At 28.9% G+C, this 19,732-nt stretch overlaps 1 protein-coding gene across 5 annotated transcripts in view; it reads left to right on the top strand.

The window, feature by feature from the left end:
• rudhira (breast carcinoma-amplified sequence 3 protein rudhira) overlaps positions 1 to 19,732 on the top strand; it is a 113,089-nt gene that overhangs the window by 22,813 nt on the left and 70,544 nt on the right. Inside the window, exon 2 of one of the 5 annotated variants that reach the window (XM_075298538.1) lies at positions 19,180 to 19,221. The exons of the other annotated variants lie outside the window; for them this stretch is intronic. The gene's annotated coding sequence lies outside the window, so the exon portion shown is untranslated. The remainder of the gene's footprint in view (positions 1 to 19,179; positions 19,222 to 19,732) is intronic. 5 annotated transcript variants of the gene reach the window in all.

Raw genomic sequence — 19,732 nt, 5'->3', positions numbered from 1 at the left:
TTATCCTCATTTAATAAAGCATCCCCTTGATATGTAACACATAGTATTCGCTCCTGATACATGCGTGTCAATAAAGATTTTAATAGACCACATATTTTATTTTAATTGTCCACGAATTCCAATTATTTTTCTTAATTTCTTGGAGTACCCACAATGTCATCGCCCCACCTACTTGTTCTGTCAATTTTTGGCTTATTGTTTCTTTGGGTTACTGGGTTGCCATATATATACTATATAAATACCCATATATGTACAATAAATTGATGGATTTGTTTCGTTAATTTTGTTTGTTTGTTTTTTTTTTTTGTGGAGACAAAGAAATTCCTTTAACAACTCAGCTCTTCTCAAAATAATAACAAACAAAAATTATATAAATTTTTGAAATGCTATTGCATCATCTTAGCAAAAATAAAAATTAAACAAAACAAAGCAAAAAGAGAAACCAAAATAAACATTATGCATTAACTGGGAACACTTAACAGATTTGACAGTTTGAAAAAAATGTGTGAAAAAAAAATCATTGCAATTTTCCTCAATTATTTTCTGTTCAATAAAAAAAGTTATTTGGGTATGAAATGAATGAATATGAAAACTATGTTAATAAATATATAGAGATTGCATTTTTTACGTATCACCCTTTACCTCATTTTCTCTCTGGAGTTTTATTTCATTTGGGGCCTTGTTTTTTAAAATGCGTCAATATTTGAAAACTATTTCGGTTAGTTTTTCTACAACAGGGATTTAAGCTTCAAGTCCATGGTGGAGAGAATATACGCTTTAGCGCAGTTTTTTTAGCAGTACAACGCCTTTTCCTGTAATTAAAGGTCGTACTTGCCAATTGTTTTGTTTATATTCAATGTTATCTTCTCTCTTCCTTTATTGCACACAAACACACACACACACACTCAGCGGTTTTTGATTAATATGCATTTAATGAATCAACCCATTAAATTCATTAAGGCCTTTTTGTCTATACTGGCGTTTGGATTAATTAACAATTCCAAGCACACTAACATACATTCAATATTTGAGTGAAACAGAAAAATAGACACCTACGCAAAGTATTACCGCACGATACGCATATGCTTTTATATGTTTGCAAATTTTGCATATCATTAGATAAAAACCAAGTGGAGTATAATGTGAATTATTACAGATCCTATAAGGGCCTTAACTGCGTGAGGTCATGGCGTTTTGCAAGCACGGTTACCACTCGTGCCAAAAATAATCTACCAAAATTTTAAGAAAAAATTACCAAAAATCTACCAAATATAAAAAATTCAGTTTTTATCAAAATTTCCACTCAAAGTTTTTTTTTCAAAATTTTATTTCTAAAGAAATTTTTGTCAAAATTTAATTTCTATACAAAATTTTGTCTTAATTTTATATCTATAGAAAATTTTGTCAAAATTTTATTTCGATAGAAAATTTTGTCAAAATTTTATTTCTATAGAAAATTTTGTCAAAATTTTATTTCTATAGAAAATTTTGTCAAAATTTTATTTCTATAGAAAATTTTGTCAAAATTTTATTTCTATAGAAAATTTTGGCAAAATTTTATTTCTATAGAAAATTTTATCAAAATTTTATTTCTATAGAAAATTTTGTCAAAATTTTATTTCTATAGAAAATTTTGTCAAAAATTTATTTCTATAGAAAATTTTGTCAAAATTTTATTTCTAAAGAATTGTTTGTCAAAATTTCATTTCTACTCAAAAAAGTTTTTTTTTTTTTAATTTTATTTCTAAAGAAATTTTTGTCAACATTTTATTTCCAAGAAAATTTTGTAAAAATTTTATTTGGATAGAAAATTTTGTCAAAATTTTATTTCTATAGAAAATTTTGTCAAAATTGTATTTCTAAAGAAAATTTTTTTCAAAACTTTATTTTCTCAAAATTTTTTTTCTATAGAAAATTTTGTAAAAATTTTATTACTATAGAAAATTTTCTCAACATTTTATTTCTAAAGAATTCTTTGTCAAAATTTTATTTCTATAGAAAATTTTGTATTAATTTTATATCTATAGAAAATTTTGTCAAAATTTTATTTCGATAGAAAATTTTGTCAAAATTTTATTTCTATAGAAAATTTTGTCAAAAGTTTATTTCTATAGGAAATTTTGTCAAAATTTTATTTCCATAGGAATTTTGTCATAATTTTATTTCTTTAGAAAATTTTGTCAAAATTTTATTTCGTTATTGTTTTTGACCTCAGCTTAAAGCCATGCATTGATTAAACTACAAGTGTAGCTTAACCAAAAAGAATAAATTCGGGTAATTAACTCAACCCAAAGTGAATTACACTTGAACCTTCCGAAAAAGGGTTTGATAGTCGGCTACTACCTAAACAAATTTGCAAGCATATCTCTTTTCCTTTGTCAAACTCAAATCATCGATTTGAATATAGTTGACTGGGTTTGTTTTTGAGCGTGCTTCCTCTATCTTCATTCGTTTTGTTTGTTATTGTTGGCTTCTCTTCAATCGTTATTGTTGTTTTTGATCTCAGCTTAAAGCCATGCATTGACTAAACTACAAGTGTAGCTTAACCAAAAAGAGGAAAAGTATGCTTGTCAAATTTATTTGGGCAAAGCCCTATAGACTACAAGATGGTTGGATGTACAGCTGTTTCGGAATTACCACATTCCTCATCAGCATCTCTACTTGCAGCAAAACTATCAACCAATTATCAGAATAAATTCGGGTAATTCACTCAACCCAAAGTGAATTACACTTGAACCTTCCGAAAAAGGGTTTGATAGTCGGCTACTACCTAAACAATTTATTTTTGACAAAATTTTTTAAAGAAAAAAAAAATTGACAAAATTTTCTATAGAAAATGTTCTCAAAATTGTATTTCTATAGAAAATTTTGTCAAAATTCTATTTCTATAGAAAATTTTGTCAAAATTTTATTTCTATAGAAAATTTTGTCAAAATTTTATTTCTATAGAAAATTTTGTCAAAATTTTATTTCTATAGAAAATTTTATCAAAATTTTATTTCTATAGAAAATTTTGTCAAAATTTTATTTCTATAGAAAATTTTGTCAAAAATTTATTTCTATAGAAAATTTTGTCAAAATTTTATTTCTAAAGAATTGTTTGTCAAAATTTCATTTCTACTCAAAAAAGTTTTTTTTTTAATTTTATTTCTAAAGAAATTTTTGTCAAAATTTTATTTCTAAGAAAATTTTGTAAAAATTTTATTTGGATAGAAAATTTTTTCAAAATTTTATCTCTATAGAAAATTTTGTCAAAAGTTTATTTCTATAGAAACTTTTGTCAAAAGTTTATTTCTATAGAAAATTTCGTCAAAATTTTATTTCTATAGGAAATTTTGTCAAAATTTTATTCCTTTAGAAAATTTTGTCAAAATTGTATTTCTATAGAAAATTTGGTCAAAATTGTATTTCTAAAGAAAATGTTTTTCAAAACTTTATTTTCTCAAAAATTTTTTTCTATAGAAAATTTTGTAAAAATTTTATTTCTATAGAAAATTTTCTCAAAATTTTATTTCTAAAGAATTTTTTGTCAAAATTTTATTTCTATAGAAAATTTTGTCTTAATTTTATATCTATAGAAAATTTTGTCAAAATTTTATTTCGATAGATAATTTTGTCAAAATTTTATTTCTATAGAAAAGTTTGTCAAAAGTTTATTTCTATAGGAAATTTTATCAAAATTTTATTTCTATAGGAATTTTGTCATAATTTTATTTCTTTCGAAAATTTTGTCAAAATTTTATTTCGTTATTGTTGTTTTTGGTCTCAGCTTAAAGCCATGCATTGACTAAACTACAAGTGTAGCTTAACCAAAAAGAGGAAAAGTATGCTTGTCAAATTCATTTGGGCAAAGCCCTATAGACTACAAGATGGTTGGATGTACAGCTGTTTCGGAATTACCACATTCCTCATCAGCATCCTCTACTTGCAGCAAAACTATCAACCAATTGTCAGAATAAATTCGGGTAATTCACTCAACCCAAAGTGAATTACACTTGAACCTTCCGAAAAAGGGTTTGATAGTCGGCTACTACCTAAACAATTTATTTCTATAGAAATAAAATTTTTTCAAAATTTTATTTCTATAAAAAATGTTGTCAAAATTTTATTTCAATAGAAAATTTTGTCAACATTTTTTAAAGAAAAAAAAATTGACAAAATTTTGACAAAATTTTCTATAGAAAATGTTCTCAAAATTGTATTTCTATAGAAAATTTTGTCAAACTTTTATTTCTATAGAAAATTTTGTCAAAATTGTATTTCTATAGAAAATTTTGTCAAAATTTTATTTCTATAGAAAATTTTTTCAAAATTGTATTTCTATAAAAAAGTTTGTCAAAAATTTATTTCTATAGAAAATTTTGTCAAAATTTTATTTCTATAGAAAATTTTCTCAAAATTTTATTTCTATAGAAAATTTTCTCAAAAATAAAGAATCAATAAAGAATTTTTTGTCAAAATTTTATTTCTATAGAAAATTTTGTCAAAATTTTTTGTAAAATATTTTGTAATATAAATTTTTTGTAATATAAATTTTTGTAAAAATGTTATTTCTATAGAAAATGTTGTCAAAATTTTATTTATTTCTATAGAAAATTTTCTCAAAAATAAAGAATCAATAAAGAATTTTTTGTCAAAATTTTATTTCTATAGAAAATTTTGTCAAAATTTTTTGTAAAATATTTTGTAATATAAATTTTTTGTAATATAAATTTTTGTAAAAATGTTATTTCTATAGAAAATGTTGTCAAAATTTTATTTCTATAGAAAATTTTCAAAATTTTATTTCTATATAAAATTTTGTCAAAATTCTATTTCTATAGAAAATTTTCGCAAAATTTTATTTCTACAGAAAATTTTCGCAAAATTTTATTTCTATAAAAATTTTGTCAAAATTTTATTTCTACAGAAAATTTGTCTATATTTCATTTCTATAGAAAATTTTGTCAAAATTTTATTTATACAGCAAATTTTGTCAAAATTTTATTTCTATAGCAAATTTTGTCAAAATTTTATTTCTATAGCAAATTTTGTCAAAATTTTATTTCTATAGCAAATTTTGTCAAAATTTTTTCTAAATTTTATTTCCATAGAAAATTTTCTCAAAATTTTATTTCTATAGAAATTTTTTTCAAAATTTTATTTCTATAGAAAATTTTCACAAAATTTTATTTCTACAGAAAATTTTCGCAAAATTTTATTTCTATAAAAATTTTGTCAAAATTTTATTTCTACAGAAAATTTGTCTATATTTCATTTCTATAGCAAATTTTGTCAAAATTTTATTTCTATAGCAAATTTTGTCAAAATTTTATTTCTATAGCAAATTTTGTCAAAATTTTATTTCTATAGCAAATTTTGTCAAAATTTTATTTCTATAGAAAATTTTTTTCTAAATTTTATTTCCATAGAAAATTTTTTCTAAATTTTATTTCTATAGAAAATTTTTTTCAAAATTTTATTTCTATAGAAAATTTTCGCAAAATTTTATTTCTATAGAAAATTTTGTTAATATTTTATTTCTATAGAAATTTCATTTCTATAGACAATTTTATCAAAATTGTATTCCTATAGAAAATTGTTCCAACAGTTGTATTTCTATAGAAAATTTTGTCAAAACTTTATTTTCTCAAAATTTTATTTTTTATAGAAAAATTTTGTCATAATTTTAGTTCTATAGACAGTTTTTTCAAAATGTTAGTTCTATATAAAATTTTCTCAAAATTTTGTTGAAATGTTATATTTATAGAAGTTTTTTTTTCAAATTGTATTTTTATAAAAAATTGAAATTGAATCTATCAAAACTTCAAGGATCCTACCAATCTATCAAACAGTAAAAAATTTACAATTTTTGATAGAATTCTACCAACTGTGGTAACCGTGTTTGCAACGCTACCAGTATTACTATAAAGATATCAAGGCTGATACACTAAATTTTTTACACTTAGAGGTGTTTCAGATTGCAATTTATAGCGGTCGGTATTGCGTTATAAGTCTCTTTAGAAGGATTTATTCTTTGACACTTGACAAGAAATTACGCCATATTAAAAAATGAAGGAATGATACACGCTTCCAAAACGCATCGTTAGAATTCACTATAAAAATTCAGAAAATCTTGCGGATAAAGTTCGCAAAATACCACCTTAAGAGGCCAATGGCCTCTTGCTGTGCCTATGGAAACCCAAGAGATATTGTTGAGAAGCCTCCCCATCGTCATTGGTTAGGTTTATGGTCTGGCGGGGCTATTATTTTCGATAATGAGGTTGCATCAGTACAATGGAAAAATTATGTTAGTACACGCAAAAAAAAAAAAACGAAATTTTAGACAAACAAATATCGTTTCCCATTTGATTGTTGTTGTAAGGTTGATTCTTTTACAGGATATAAAAACTTTTCACTAATAGAAAGTTGATATTTTCTTTAAGAACTTAGTTTCTTTAAATTTAGGACACGAATCTTTGAAATTTTGAGATATTTGAATTAAAGATAAAAAGCTTAAAAAATAAACAAATAATTTTTTTGAGGATTTGGATCTTTGATTTAAAGAGTTTTTGAATCACGAAATGGTAGCAAAATTCGATAAATGAGATATGTATTATAATTCTAAATTTATCGAGCCTAGATTTAAAGTTATATAGCTTTCTAAAAATGTCTTTATTTTAAAGAAACAACATCTTCGACCCGAAATCAATACCAAAATCCTTAAGGGGAGATCAAAATCTTTGAATTGAAGTAAACTTTTTATTTTGTGTGTAATTTTAAATGATTTTTAGCTCTAGAAGAAAAAAGTCAACGAATTTAAAGATGATTTATTTAATTTTGAAGAACTTTTAGAAATATTAAAGTCAATTTGACAATTAGCTCAACAAAATTGTCATTCATATACAGTTCCTTATTTTAAAGTCGATTCTCCCAACCCTATGGACAAACGCCTTCAATGGAAATGACATTCGTATTTTAAGGATTCGAAATCTTTGTGCTTATTTTTTGTTTTGCAATCAAGATGCAAAATTACAACAAATTTAAAGGCAAATTCATTAATTTTAAAGAATTATTGAAGGCAAGTTGACCTTAGCCAAACAAAATTTTCTTTTATTTAAGTCGAATCACATAATTCGAAGGACAATATGACTTCATTGAAAAGTGTATAGACTTTTGGACAAGGAAAATAGCCAGAGAAATGCATTTTCTATGCTAATCAAAAAACGCATTCGTATTTTATGGTCAAGAAATTTTTGGCCTCAGGACAATATGTTTTTCAGTGTGTAAACAGCGATTTTTTGCCACCATAAAATGCCTTTTCGAAATTTGGTCATGGATTTATTGTAAAATGATTTCCAAAAAAAGTTTGCTGGCAAGTACAATGAGACGTAAAAAGAACTTTTTAGAAAACTAGTTTTTGTTTTTATATTCGTTTAAAGCGCATTCGCTTGAAAACCAACCTCTGTATTCCAGAATTAAAGTTTAGTTGAAAAAAAAACAAAAACTAAATACAAAGACAAACCTTATAAGCAATACTTTGATTCTGTGTTTCTACAATTGAAAACCAAATTAAATATATGAAAAAAATAGTATAAAGTAAATCGAATAAAAAAAAACACTGGGGGGAAAAACAATGCCTCTCAAAGTCGAGTGAATGATCGCAATTGTTGTATTTGTAACCTCGAACTTGTTATGTTACTCTGTAGCCATCAAAAGTAGTCAACTGCATTCGTCACCGTAGACTGCAACGTTTGCTGTCGTCTATTGGCTGCTGCAGTTTTATTTCTTTTTTTTACTCTGCAATTGCTGCTGATGCTGTTTGACGATCGTTTTGTGTGTTTTTTTTGTTCTTGCTTTAATTTTTGTTTTGTTTGCTTTCCATTGTTATTTTGTCTTTGGTAGTTATAGTGTGTTTGTGTCGTTGTGTATTTCTTATTTTTGTAAAAAAAACAATAACGATAATGTAAGTCTATATAGGATATTTTGCGAGGGGGACTAATCATATTTTTGGACTCAAGAAAAGTACACGTATAGAAGGGATATGATCACCGCAACCATGTTCCAAGAGAAAAATGTTACTTTTTCACGGAAAACAGGTAGCATGCTTGTCGCAACCATGATCTTTTCTCGGAAATTATGTATCTTATGTTATTTCGGAAAGCATGGTATGTTTGACGAGACAATAATATTTTTGCGACAAAAATGCTACATGGTCGCCGCGAAAAAGTAACATGGTGCTCTTGAAACATGTTTGCGGTGATCATATTCCTTCTCTGGGTGTATAATTTTGTACTCAGAATCTGTATTTTAAGCTTGTGTGTAACGGTGAACGGTTGCGATCTACCGCAACCGACCAGTGTATTTAGTAAACACCAATATTTGCAATCTTAAAACACCAATTGGTAAAAAAATTTCAACCACCAATATCCAATGCAACCGACGACTGTCGGTGTTTGTTAGTATGAGTGTTGGTCTCTCGAAAACACCGTAGTAAAGCAATCACACAAATTGATTACCCATATCTCATCAGTTTGGTATTCTCTTAATTGGTAATCTCTCAATTCTCTTGAGCTAATGCCAACTGCTGGTAATTGTTGTTGTTGAGCGCAATCACACTTAAGTGTCGCACTCGTTTTTTGTTTATCGAGCGTTGTTACGATGTCGATTGGTTTAAGATTGCAAGACACTGCATACGAACATTGTGGTAATGGTGTCTTACTCCAGTGTTGCCAGGTTGGGGGGTTTCCCCCAAATTTAGGGGTTTTTACACGTTTAGGGGGATTTTTAGGGGTAACATTTATTTGGGGGGATTTTTGGGGGTAAACAAATATCTTAGATCTTATAAAGTGGAGCAATTCTCAACAAAATTTGGAACAATTCTGGCATGAATTTTGAGAAAAAAATAAGGGAAGTCAACCCATATTCTTAAATACAAGCAAGTATGCAATGACATTCTTTTTTAAACGCATCTGTTGAAGGGACATTTTTAATATTTGATACAATTTAAAACAAAGTTAGGTTAGGTGGCAGCCCGATGTATCAGGCTCACTTAGACTCACTTAGGGACCTCCTTAGACTCACTTAGGGACCTCCTTTTTATAGCCGAGTACGAACGGCTATATTGCAGTGCAACCACTTAGATAATCTTTGAAACCCTCAGAAATGTCACCAGCATTGCTGAGGTGTTACTTTTTGGTGTTCTGTCGAAGCAGAAATCGAACCCGAATTTGTTGCAAGTGGTATAATGAATTTATCTAATGATTTTTATTTACTTCAAAAGAAAATTTTTAGCATAAAAAACTTATTTTGTCTAAAATTTTGTTCCTGAGAAAAAATCTTCTTTCAGTTTATATATTTGTGTTAAAATTAATTTTTAAAGTGTATCACTACAGAATTTTTTAACGAAATTTTGGGTCTCTTTTTGTACTATTTACATACCTAAAATTTTTGGGGGTTTTTGAAAAAAGTCTAGACCAATTTAGGGGTTTTTTTCTTAAGATTTGGGGGGAAGAATCAAAAATTACCTGGCAACACTGAAGCAATCACACAAATTGGTTACACACAGTGTTGCCAACTCCCCAAGGCCAAAAAGCACCAAAAATATATTATAAATTTTAACATACCACCTTCCACCACAAAATCGAAAATTAAATGCTCTACTAAAAAAAAAACCTTCCGAAGATGTATTATAGAACTTTTGTGAATTGAATTTTAAAAAGTTAAGGTGGGTATTAAGATCGAGTTTAGCTGCTAAAATAGTCATTTTTTCACAATTACTTTTCTTTAATAATTCATTTTAAGGAATACAAACTTTGTGAAATTTTGCTTTTGGTTATAATAAAATTTGCAGCAAGTTATAATAAAATTTGCAGCAAATATGCATAATTTTATGCCCTTTTTTACTGATATAGTATAAATTCGGCAAAACTCGAATTTAGTACTCACCATTATGAACCGCTATTCAAGTATACACTTTGATCAGTTTTAATGCTTTCGTCCAATTCATTTTGATCAGTGATGTTTTTCCACTTTCAAAATATTAATATATGGAAGGAGTCTATTGCTTATTTTAGTACTGCGTGCTTTTGTGAATTTAATACGAACGTTTTTAATGACATCTTTACCAAATTAAAAAATTCGACACTCATTGCTCGACTTTCCTACAGAATACCCTAAATAACAATATTAATTAAAAAATAATCAATACCAACTTCATAACAATCAAATTCTATATTTGGCAATAAATTTGAGTTTCTTCGGCTCTTGAAAGTCTAATCAACATTTTTGTATCAATTAAACTTAATACTGTTCAAAATAAAAAAAGCACCAAAAGCACTAAATGAAAATGCCAGAAAGCACCAAGTTGGTGCTTTTTTTGAAAAGGCACCAAAAAGGCAATTTGGTGCTTTTTAGAAATCAAAAAGCACTAAATTTGGTGCTAAAAGCACCAAATTGGCAACACTGGTTACACATATCTCATCAGAGAGAGTACCAAATAAGAGAATACCTTATTTGGTACTCTCTCAATTCTCTTGAGCTAATGCCAACTGGTAATTGTTGTTGAGTGCAATCACACTTAAGTGCCACACTCGTTTTTGGGTTACCGATCGTTGTTACGATGTCGATTGGTTTAAGATTGCAAGACACTGCATACGAACATTGTGGTAATTGTGTCTTACTCACTGTCACCGACATTTTGTGAGTAAGATTGCAATACAAAAAAACCACCGGTTGCAGTTATCTGGTGTGTAAGTAGTAGAGGTGTGCGCGTGACACGAAATTCACGTGACACACATGATTCACGTGAAGCGTGAACAAAATCCAAACTAACTCTCGTGAATGTGCGAGAATTGGACTAAAATAAATATATCGTGCGTGAGAAATAAAATCGGTTCGTGAATAAAATTTTTTGCAAAATCACGCTCACGAAAAAATCAAGATTTAATTCATACTCGTATGTTAATTGAAATTAATTTAGCTCTCGAACTTTATTCTATTGTTGAATTTTGTTACCTCTGCTGATTTCCGTTTGGAAAATGTCGTGAGTCTCGTGAATTGTAGTGAATCGTGCGTGAGCGTGAGTCTTTAAAAGTAGTTCGCGCGTGAGTACTGGTTTCCATTCCGTGAATGTGCGTGAGTGGGATTGGCTACCACACGTATCGCGCGTGAATAAACATTTCGTGAATGTGCGTGAGTGTGAGTGAAATTTCAGTCACGCGCACACCTCTAGTAAGTTGTTTTCCATTTAAGTTTAAGAACGAATTCTAATAACAGGTTGGCTGATAAGTCCCCGGTCTAACAAAGAAAAACAAATTTTTTTTTGTCAAAATTCGTTTTTATTATTCAACATAGTTCCCATCAAGAGCGATACAACGATTATAACGACCTTCCAATTTTTTGATACCATTTTGGTAGTACTCCTTCGGTTTTGCCTCAAAATAGGCCTCAGTTTCGGCGATTCATTGCAGCCAATTTTTTTCCCTGCGAGCATCCTTTTGAGGTCTGAGAACAAGAAAAAGTCGCCAGATCTGGAGAATACGGTAGGTGGGGAAGCAATTCGAAGCCCAATTCATGAATTTTTTGCCATCGTTCTCAATGACTTGTGGCACGGTGCGTTGTCTTGGTGGAACAACACTTTTTTCTTCTTCATATGGGGCCGTTTTGCCGCGATTTCGACCTTCAAACGCTCCAATAACATCATATAATAGTCACTGTTGATGTTTTTTCTCTTCTCAAGATAATCGATAAAATTTATTCCATGCACATCCCAAAAAACAGAGGCCATTACTTTGCCAGCGGACTTTTGAGTCTTTCCACGCTTCGAAGACGGTTCACCGGTTGCTGTCCACTCAGCCGACTGACGATTGCACTCAGGAGTGTAGTGATGGAGCCATTTTTCATCCATTGTCACATATCGACGGAAAAACTCGGGTGTATTACGAGTTAACAGCTGCAAACACCGTTCAGAATCATCAACACGTTGTTTTGGTCAAATGTGAGCTCGCGCAGCACCCATTTTGCACAGAGCTTCCGCATATCCAAATATTGATGAATGATATGACCAGCACGTTCCTTTAATATCTTTAAGGCCTCTGCTATCTCGATCAACTTCATTTTACGGTCATTCAAAAGCATTTTCACCCAGAGAAGGAATATGATCACCTCAAACATGTTTCAAGAGCAAAATGTTATTTTTGGATGGTGACCATGTAACATGCTTATTGCAAAAATGTTGTTTTCTCGATAAACATAACATGTTTTCCGAAAACAGATACATAATTTCCGAGAAAATAACATGGTTGCGATAAAAATGTTACATGGTCACAATCCAAAAATAACATTTTGCTCTTGAAACATGTTTGAGGTGATCATATTCCTTCTCTGGGTGTTGTGAATTTTTTTGATGTTTTCATCGGTAACCACCTCTTTCGGGCGTCCACTGCGTTCACCGTCCTCCGTGCTCATTTCACCACGCTTGAGTTTTACATACCAATCAATTATTGTTGATTTCCCTGGGACAGAGTCCGGAAACTCATTATCAAGCCAAAATTTTGCTTCCATCGTATTTTTTCCCTTCAGAAAACAGTATTTTATCAAAACACGCAATTCCTTTTTTTCAATTTTTTTCACAATAACAAAAGTTGCTTCACAAAAGACGCTCTATCTCACAAACTAATTGACTTACAGACGTCAAATTTTGACACGAATCATTTGAAGGTTGGTACTATATAAAAATAATATGCATTTAACACTAGCGACGCCATCTATGTGTCAGACCGGGGACTTATCCAACCTGTTATATAAAAATAAGTCGGGTTTTCCTTCCTGACGCTTTAACTCCAGAACCATTATGTTTATTGCATATCGAATATACCAAATTTAGTACCAACAAATGGGACATTTGGATTATATATTTCACCTTTATATAAATAGCAATCCTCCATATATAATGCATAACTATGCACTAGTATTGTTATAGTTTTTTCCATTGTTGCCTCGATGCCTCAGCTAAAAATTATAGTGCACAAATTCGTAGTTACGTATGTCGAGAGTGTTGAGCTCAGTTTAGCTGAGCTAACTAGTCGTCGTCGTTGCCGTTGTCGTTATTGTAGTTCGTTACAGCAGACTAACTGTTGATTTTAAATTCGCGTCCCCACAATGACTAGAAATTATACAGCGATAGTTATTAAGTTCAAGAAAATATAGTTCACATGAGTGTAACGTATATACGAAGTATATGTATGTATATATGACACAAATTTTACATTGACACTGAAACTTGTGAGGAAATTATCTGTATACAGTGAAACCTTTCAGATGTGGACAAACATGGTCGCAAAATAAATTAATTTTCACATTTTCATCTGATCACTTTATGTGACAAGTTGAGTATTAGACATATTGGCACAGCTAAATCCTCAACATCGGTTTTAAATAAAAATAGAAGTTCGATTATTCTCAAATCTCGACCGTTTTAGCCGTTTACCGAGAATGCATCATACGATAGTAAAGTGCTATTAATTTCGTCAAGCGGCATAGGTTAGTAATTAAACTTTAACATTAATTAACAAATTTCCATAATTTTACCACGGGATTATCTTGGTAAATAAATGATTAGACATGAAAACCTGTTAACATTCTTCAAAAAATTCCCATTGAAATAATGGCATACTTATAGGCGGCGGAAAAATGTTTATAATTTCATTACATTGCATAAAACCATGGTTATTATTTATTTGTAATCTTAATAGGTGCCAAGTACTGTTCAGAAAGTTGCATAAACAACACATATAGAAAAATGTTCCACTTGCATAGGCATCACAAAAACTAATTTCAATCATTATATCAAATACGATATTGTATAAATATTTATCGCTAAAATTTGAAATGAGCAAATGTTTTTTCCTCATTATTTGTTTGGATTTTTATTTTGCAAGATTTTCCATTAGTTGAGCAATTTACTTTTATTTACAAAATTTGTGATGGCCAATGATTGCAATCGAGATTTTCTTGCCATTGCACAGTGGCCGGTGCTATATGGAGTTAGCGGCCAAAAATACTTACCGTAGAGGTATCATCGTGAAACTTCGGTCACGGGATTGATTGATGAGGGTTTGGTATAGCCCCCCCCCCCCCCCATATAGGCCGATCTCCCAATTTTACTTCTTGGGCTTCTAGAAACTGTATTTTCTATCCGATTTGGCTGAAAATTGAAATCTAAAGGTATTTTAGGACCAAAAGTAGGTGTTCTGAAAATGGTGTGTATCGGCCCATGATTTGGTATAGCCCCCATATGGACCGAATTCCCAATTTTACTTCTTGGGCTTCTAGGAACCATAGTTTATATCCGATTTCCCTGAAATTGGAAATCTAGAGGTATCGGTCCATGTATTTATATAGCCCTCATATATACCGATATGCCGATTTTACTTCTTGGGCCTCTAGAAACCGTATTTTCTATCTGATTTGCCTTAAACTTCAAATACAAAGGTATTTTAGGACCACAAATAGGTGTGAAGAAAATGATGGTTATATGTTCATGTATCGGTATAGCCCCCATATATACCGATTTTTTTTGGGCTTCTAGAAAGCGTACTTTCTATCCGATTTTAAAATCTAGAAATTTTTTAAGATCACAAATAGATGTAACGGAAATGAGCTGAATCAGCCCATGTGTTGGTATAGGCCACGTGTAGACCGATCTCCCGATTTTACTCCAAGGGCAGTAGTTTTTATCCGATTTTCATGAAATTGTAAAACAAGATTGTTTTAAAAATTCGCCCTATTTTCATCGATATATTTTGAACCAATTAACTTATCACAGATCCAATTATACACGTTTGATCGTCATCTCAATACCTTGCATTCAAGTTCGAGGTATAATTTGTTTAGTGGAAAAAGTCAGAAAAACTAAAAATAATGGGATATCTCAAAAACGGGCTTTTTTAAAGGGGGCAAAAGGAAGCAGCTGATTTTTATCAATTTAGTATCTTGAAATATTAACTAATGAACCACAAAAAATCCCATTGGAGACTTCAGGGGGGAACACAACTAAAACTCTACATAAAATTTACATATAAGAACGAACGAACGAACACGAAACAATGAGACTGACAAAAAAATAATTTTATAACAAATTTAAAACAATTTTTACACACTTTTTATTTTAAATATAGTTAATACCATTTAATACAATATTCATTTCGATTTGTTTCGATATATTTTTTTCTTTTGTTTTAACATATTTATTTAAAGTGCACTTAATTTTATACTTTTCAACACTTTAAAAACCAACTGCTTACTTGCTCACTTTTTGAAGCCGTTCTGAAAGAGTACAGATGGAATAAAACAAAAACATTGTTTTATTCCATCTGTAAAACCTTGTTTGCATAAGAAACAGTGATGCCACACTTTTTGACAAATTTCTAACTTTGATTTTTTATTTTTGGCCAAAGGGATCGACCACTGTGCATTGACAGGAAAGATTTGATATTGGATATGTTTGCTTGTTGATGTTTATTTAAGATGCATATTTTTACGGTTCTGCGATGTTTAGCGTTCTGGATGATTGATTACAAATTTACAAATGTTTAGATTGCCCATTTTACCATGTGTCTCGAATAGAACACTTAGGTAATTTTGAAAAATCGATTTACTATTACACAAGCCTACAAAGCGAGTAAATATTGAAACAATTTAATTTTTATAGAAAATAAATTTAAAATTTTATTTTTATTTTGTAAAAATATTATTGTATAAAAAAAATATTAAACCCAATTGTTTTGGTAAAAACTTATTTTTTAGAAAAATTTGTCAAACATTTTGTTTCTCTAGATAGTTTTGTCAAAATTGTTAAAATCGATAAATTTGACTTTGGCAAAGAAAAAGTAAACTATGGTTCCTAGAAGCCCAAGAAGTAAAATTGGGACATCGGTCCAATAAAAAAAGTTGCAATACAATACAATTTGTTAGGTCGTGGGTTCGATTCCTGCTACGACCGAACACCAAAAAGTTTTTCAGCTGTGGATTATCCCACCTCAGTAATGCTGGTGACATTTCTGAGGGTTTCAAAGCTTCTCTAAGAGGTTTCACTGGAATGTGGAACGCCGTTCGGACTCGGCTATAAAAAGGAGGTCCCTTGTCATTGAGCTTAACATGGAATCGGGCAGCACTCAGTGATAAGAGAGAAGTTCACCACTGTGGTATCACAATGGACTGAATAGTCTAAGTGAGCCTGATACATCGGGCGGCCACATAACCTAACCTAACCTAACCTAGGTTTTTGTTGCAACTAAAATGGAAAGTTTCCACATGATATAAAGCTTTGAATTGAAGTCCTATTTTAATATTTTTTATTTTCAACTCTGCTTCCAACATAAAAAGAAATAGCAAAAGGAAATGGAACAAGGTTGTCGCTCGAGACAAAAAAAAAAAAATTATTTCTATAGAACATTTTGTCAGAATTTGATTTCTATAGAAAAATTTTTCAAAATTTAATTTCTATAGAAAATTTTGTCAAAATATAAAATATTTTTAACATTTTTTGTCTATAGTAAATTTCGTCAAATTTTTTTTCTCATAATTTTATTTCTATAGAAAATTTTTTCAAAATTTTATTAGCAATTGTTTTTGTTTTTCTCAAAATTTTATTTCTATCACACAAAAATTTTTTTCTGACTCAATCACGAAATTAATTTTTTAATTGAAATGTCTTCAATCACAGAAATGATAGTATCAATTAAAAAATTAATTGAAGGTCAATTAAAAAATTAATTGATCGATCCAATTAAAAACTTAATTGATACTATTAATTTTTGTGATTGATTTTTGTTTCAATTAAAAAATTTGTTGATTCAATTAAATTTTTAATTGAATATTTTCTAAAACTCAAATAAAATTTTAATTGGAAATTTTTTTTCTGTGATAGGAAATATTGTCAACATTTTATTACTATCGAACATTTTGTCAAAATTTTATTTCTATAGAAAAATTTGTCAAAATTTTATTTCTGTAAAAAAATTTGTCCAAATTTTATTTCTGTAGAAAATATTGTCAAGCTTTTATATCTATAGAAAATTTTGTCAAGATTTTATTTCTATAGAAATTTTTTTCAAAGTTTTATTTCTATAGAAAATTTTGTCAACATTTTTTGTATATAAAAAATTTTCTCAAAATATTATTTCTATAGAAAATTTTGCAAAAATTTTATTTCATTAGAATATTTTGTCAAAATTTCATTTCTATAGAAAATTTCGTAAATTTTTTTTTGTCTATAGACAATTTTGTCAAACTTTTTTGTCCATAGAAAATTTCCCCAAAATTGTATTTCTATAGAAAATTTTCTCAAAATTTAATTTTTTATAGAATTTTTTTTTCATAATTTTATTTCTATAGAAAATTTTGTCAGAATTACTTTTCTACTCTGAAAAAAAGCATGCCCGGTTCCAAAGATTTTGTCTTTACTTTAAAAATGTTGGTATTGATTCCGAGCCAAAGAAGCAGAGAATAAAAGTAAGGATACTTTTAAGACACAATTCTCTTTTAAATTTGGGTTTTGTGTACTTGCTTCTAAGAAGCAAATTTTAATTTTTCGCTTTTTCGGCTTTTTCTCTTCATATGCTATCACAGTCCTTTAAAAACGAGTTAACGGCAACTTTATTTTCCAAATTAAGACTCGACTTCCAGTAGAAATTATGCTATGTTTCAAGTAAAAAACGTCTTTAAAATAAAGAGTTGAAAAACATGTCCTATATTTGAACGATTTTTTGCTTTGTAGTCAAGATGCAAAAAGACAACAAATTTAAAGACAATTTCATTAAATCTAAAGAATTTTTCTGAATTATTAAAGTCAAGTTGAACTTCGCCCAAACATTTTTTCTTTCATGTTATGATACCCATTTATAAGTGAAATCACTTAATTATAAGGACAATACGACTTCATTGAAAAGTTTATCGACTTTTGGGTAAGGAAAAAAATTTTATATTAGAGAAATGCGTCTTCTATGCTAAGCAAAATTTGCATTCGTATTTTAAGGACATGAAATCTTTGACCTTACGACAATATTTTTTTCAGTGTATAGACAATGTTGTCAAAATTTTTTGTCTATAGAAAATTTCGCCAAATTTTTTTTTGACATAATTTTATTTCTACGCCGAAAAAAAGTGAACTGTTTTATAGGAAGAATAAACTACCTCGCACGAATATTGAACTAAATTTTATTCCACATTTTGAGATTTCCACAAAGCGTTGTTAAAACCAGGAAATTGTAATGCCCTGTTGTACTTTTTAACTGCAGTTCACGAAATTACATCATCTCATAGAGGAAAAAATTAACTAAAAGTAAAGAAGAAAATCATTGGCGCCAAGTCATGACCATTTTAACCGTACAGTAGTTCATTCTTACTATTTTTGGGAATCGTACGAAAATCTTCTTTTGCTTTAGTTTATATTGAACTTATGTGTACGGTCATTGAACTTTATACTCACGTTTAGTTCATAAAATTTTTGAGGCATACTTAAAAAAGTAAGATTTCATTAAGCTGTGGAAAATTTCGATAAAAATAATAAAATTGAACTACAAGCAAATAAATTTTTTCCAATAAAAATAAGTTAAATTTAGCGTTAGTTTTACTACGGATTTTTTTTTTTGTGTATAGAAAATTTTTCAAAATTGTATTTCTATAGGAAATTTTTTTTCTCAAAATTTTATTTCTATAGAAAATGTTTTCAAAATTTTGTTTCTATAGAAATTTTTCTCAAAATTTTGTTTATATAGAAATTTTTCTCAGAATTTTGTTTATATAGAAAATTTTCTCAAAATTTTATTTCTATAGCAAAAAGCAAATTTTTTAAAAATGTTATTTTAAGAATTCAACCAATTCTACAAAACTTAGTTGGAGAGGTATATTTGTAAAATCTACCACAACATCAAGAATTCTACCAATTTATCATACAGTAGGTTAGGTTAGGTGGCAACTCGATGTATCAGGCTCACTTAGACTAGTCAGTCCATTGTGATATCACATTGGTAACAAATCTACAAACAGTAACATATCTACAATTTTTGCTAGAATTCTAATTTGGTACAAATTTAAAGCCTTTTTTAAGAAATATTTTCTTTAATGAGATTTCTTTTACATTCTACCGTAATGTGTACAAAATATACTAATTAATCATCATTTATTTTTTTTTTTCAGGTATGTTAGAATTCCCTCATCAACAATTTATTTACTTCATATGTAAGTAGCCAATAAGTATATGCTTGTAAAACTATAAAAAAAAAAAACTCCTACTTGTATTCGAGCAACAAAGTGAGATGGTAGATGTTTGTTGTTAAACTACAAACACCTCTATTTGCTATATTCAACACTTTTATCCATCACTGTATTAGTGCTATTTAATTAGAATCTCAGAGAGAGGGGGACTATGGCTTACAAGCAAAGCCACTAATAATACAACTTTTGCTATTAGTTCATAGCATTGTTGCTTTTGTTGTAGCACAAAGTTTACAACGCTGACACACATTTTGGTTTTAGTTTCTTGTTTGATATTTGCTGTAATAAAAACAAAAACAAATCAATGGGTTAAGATCATTTAAAACTGGAAATACTAATACACAAGTAATGATTTCAAACTCTCACATACACACCCACACCAACATACATACTCTCCACACATTACATACTCTTGTAATAGTAAAGTGGTGGGAGGATGGGGACAAGAACCTCATCACATAGATATTACCATCAA

This window comes from Haematobia irritans, chromosome 3 (assembly GCF_050003625.1).
Source record: "Haematobia irritans isolate KBUSLIRL chromosome 3, ASM5000362v1, whole genome shotgun sequence".
NCBI classification, from domain to species: Eukaryota; Metazoa; Arthropoda; class Insecta; order Diptera; family Muscidae; genus Haematobia; species Haematobia irritans.
Note: the sequence above shows the minus strand (reverse complement) of the source record. Positions and strands in the feature narration are given on the sequence as shown.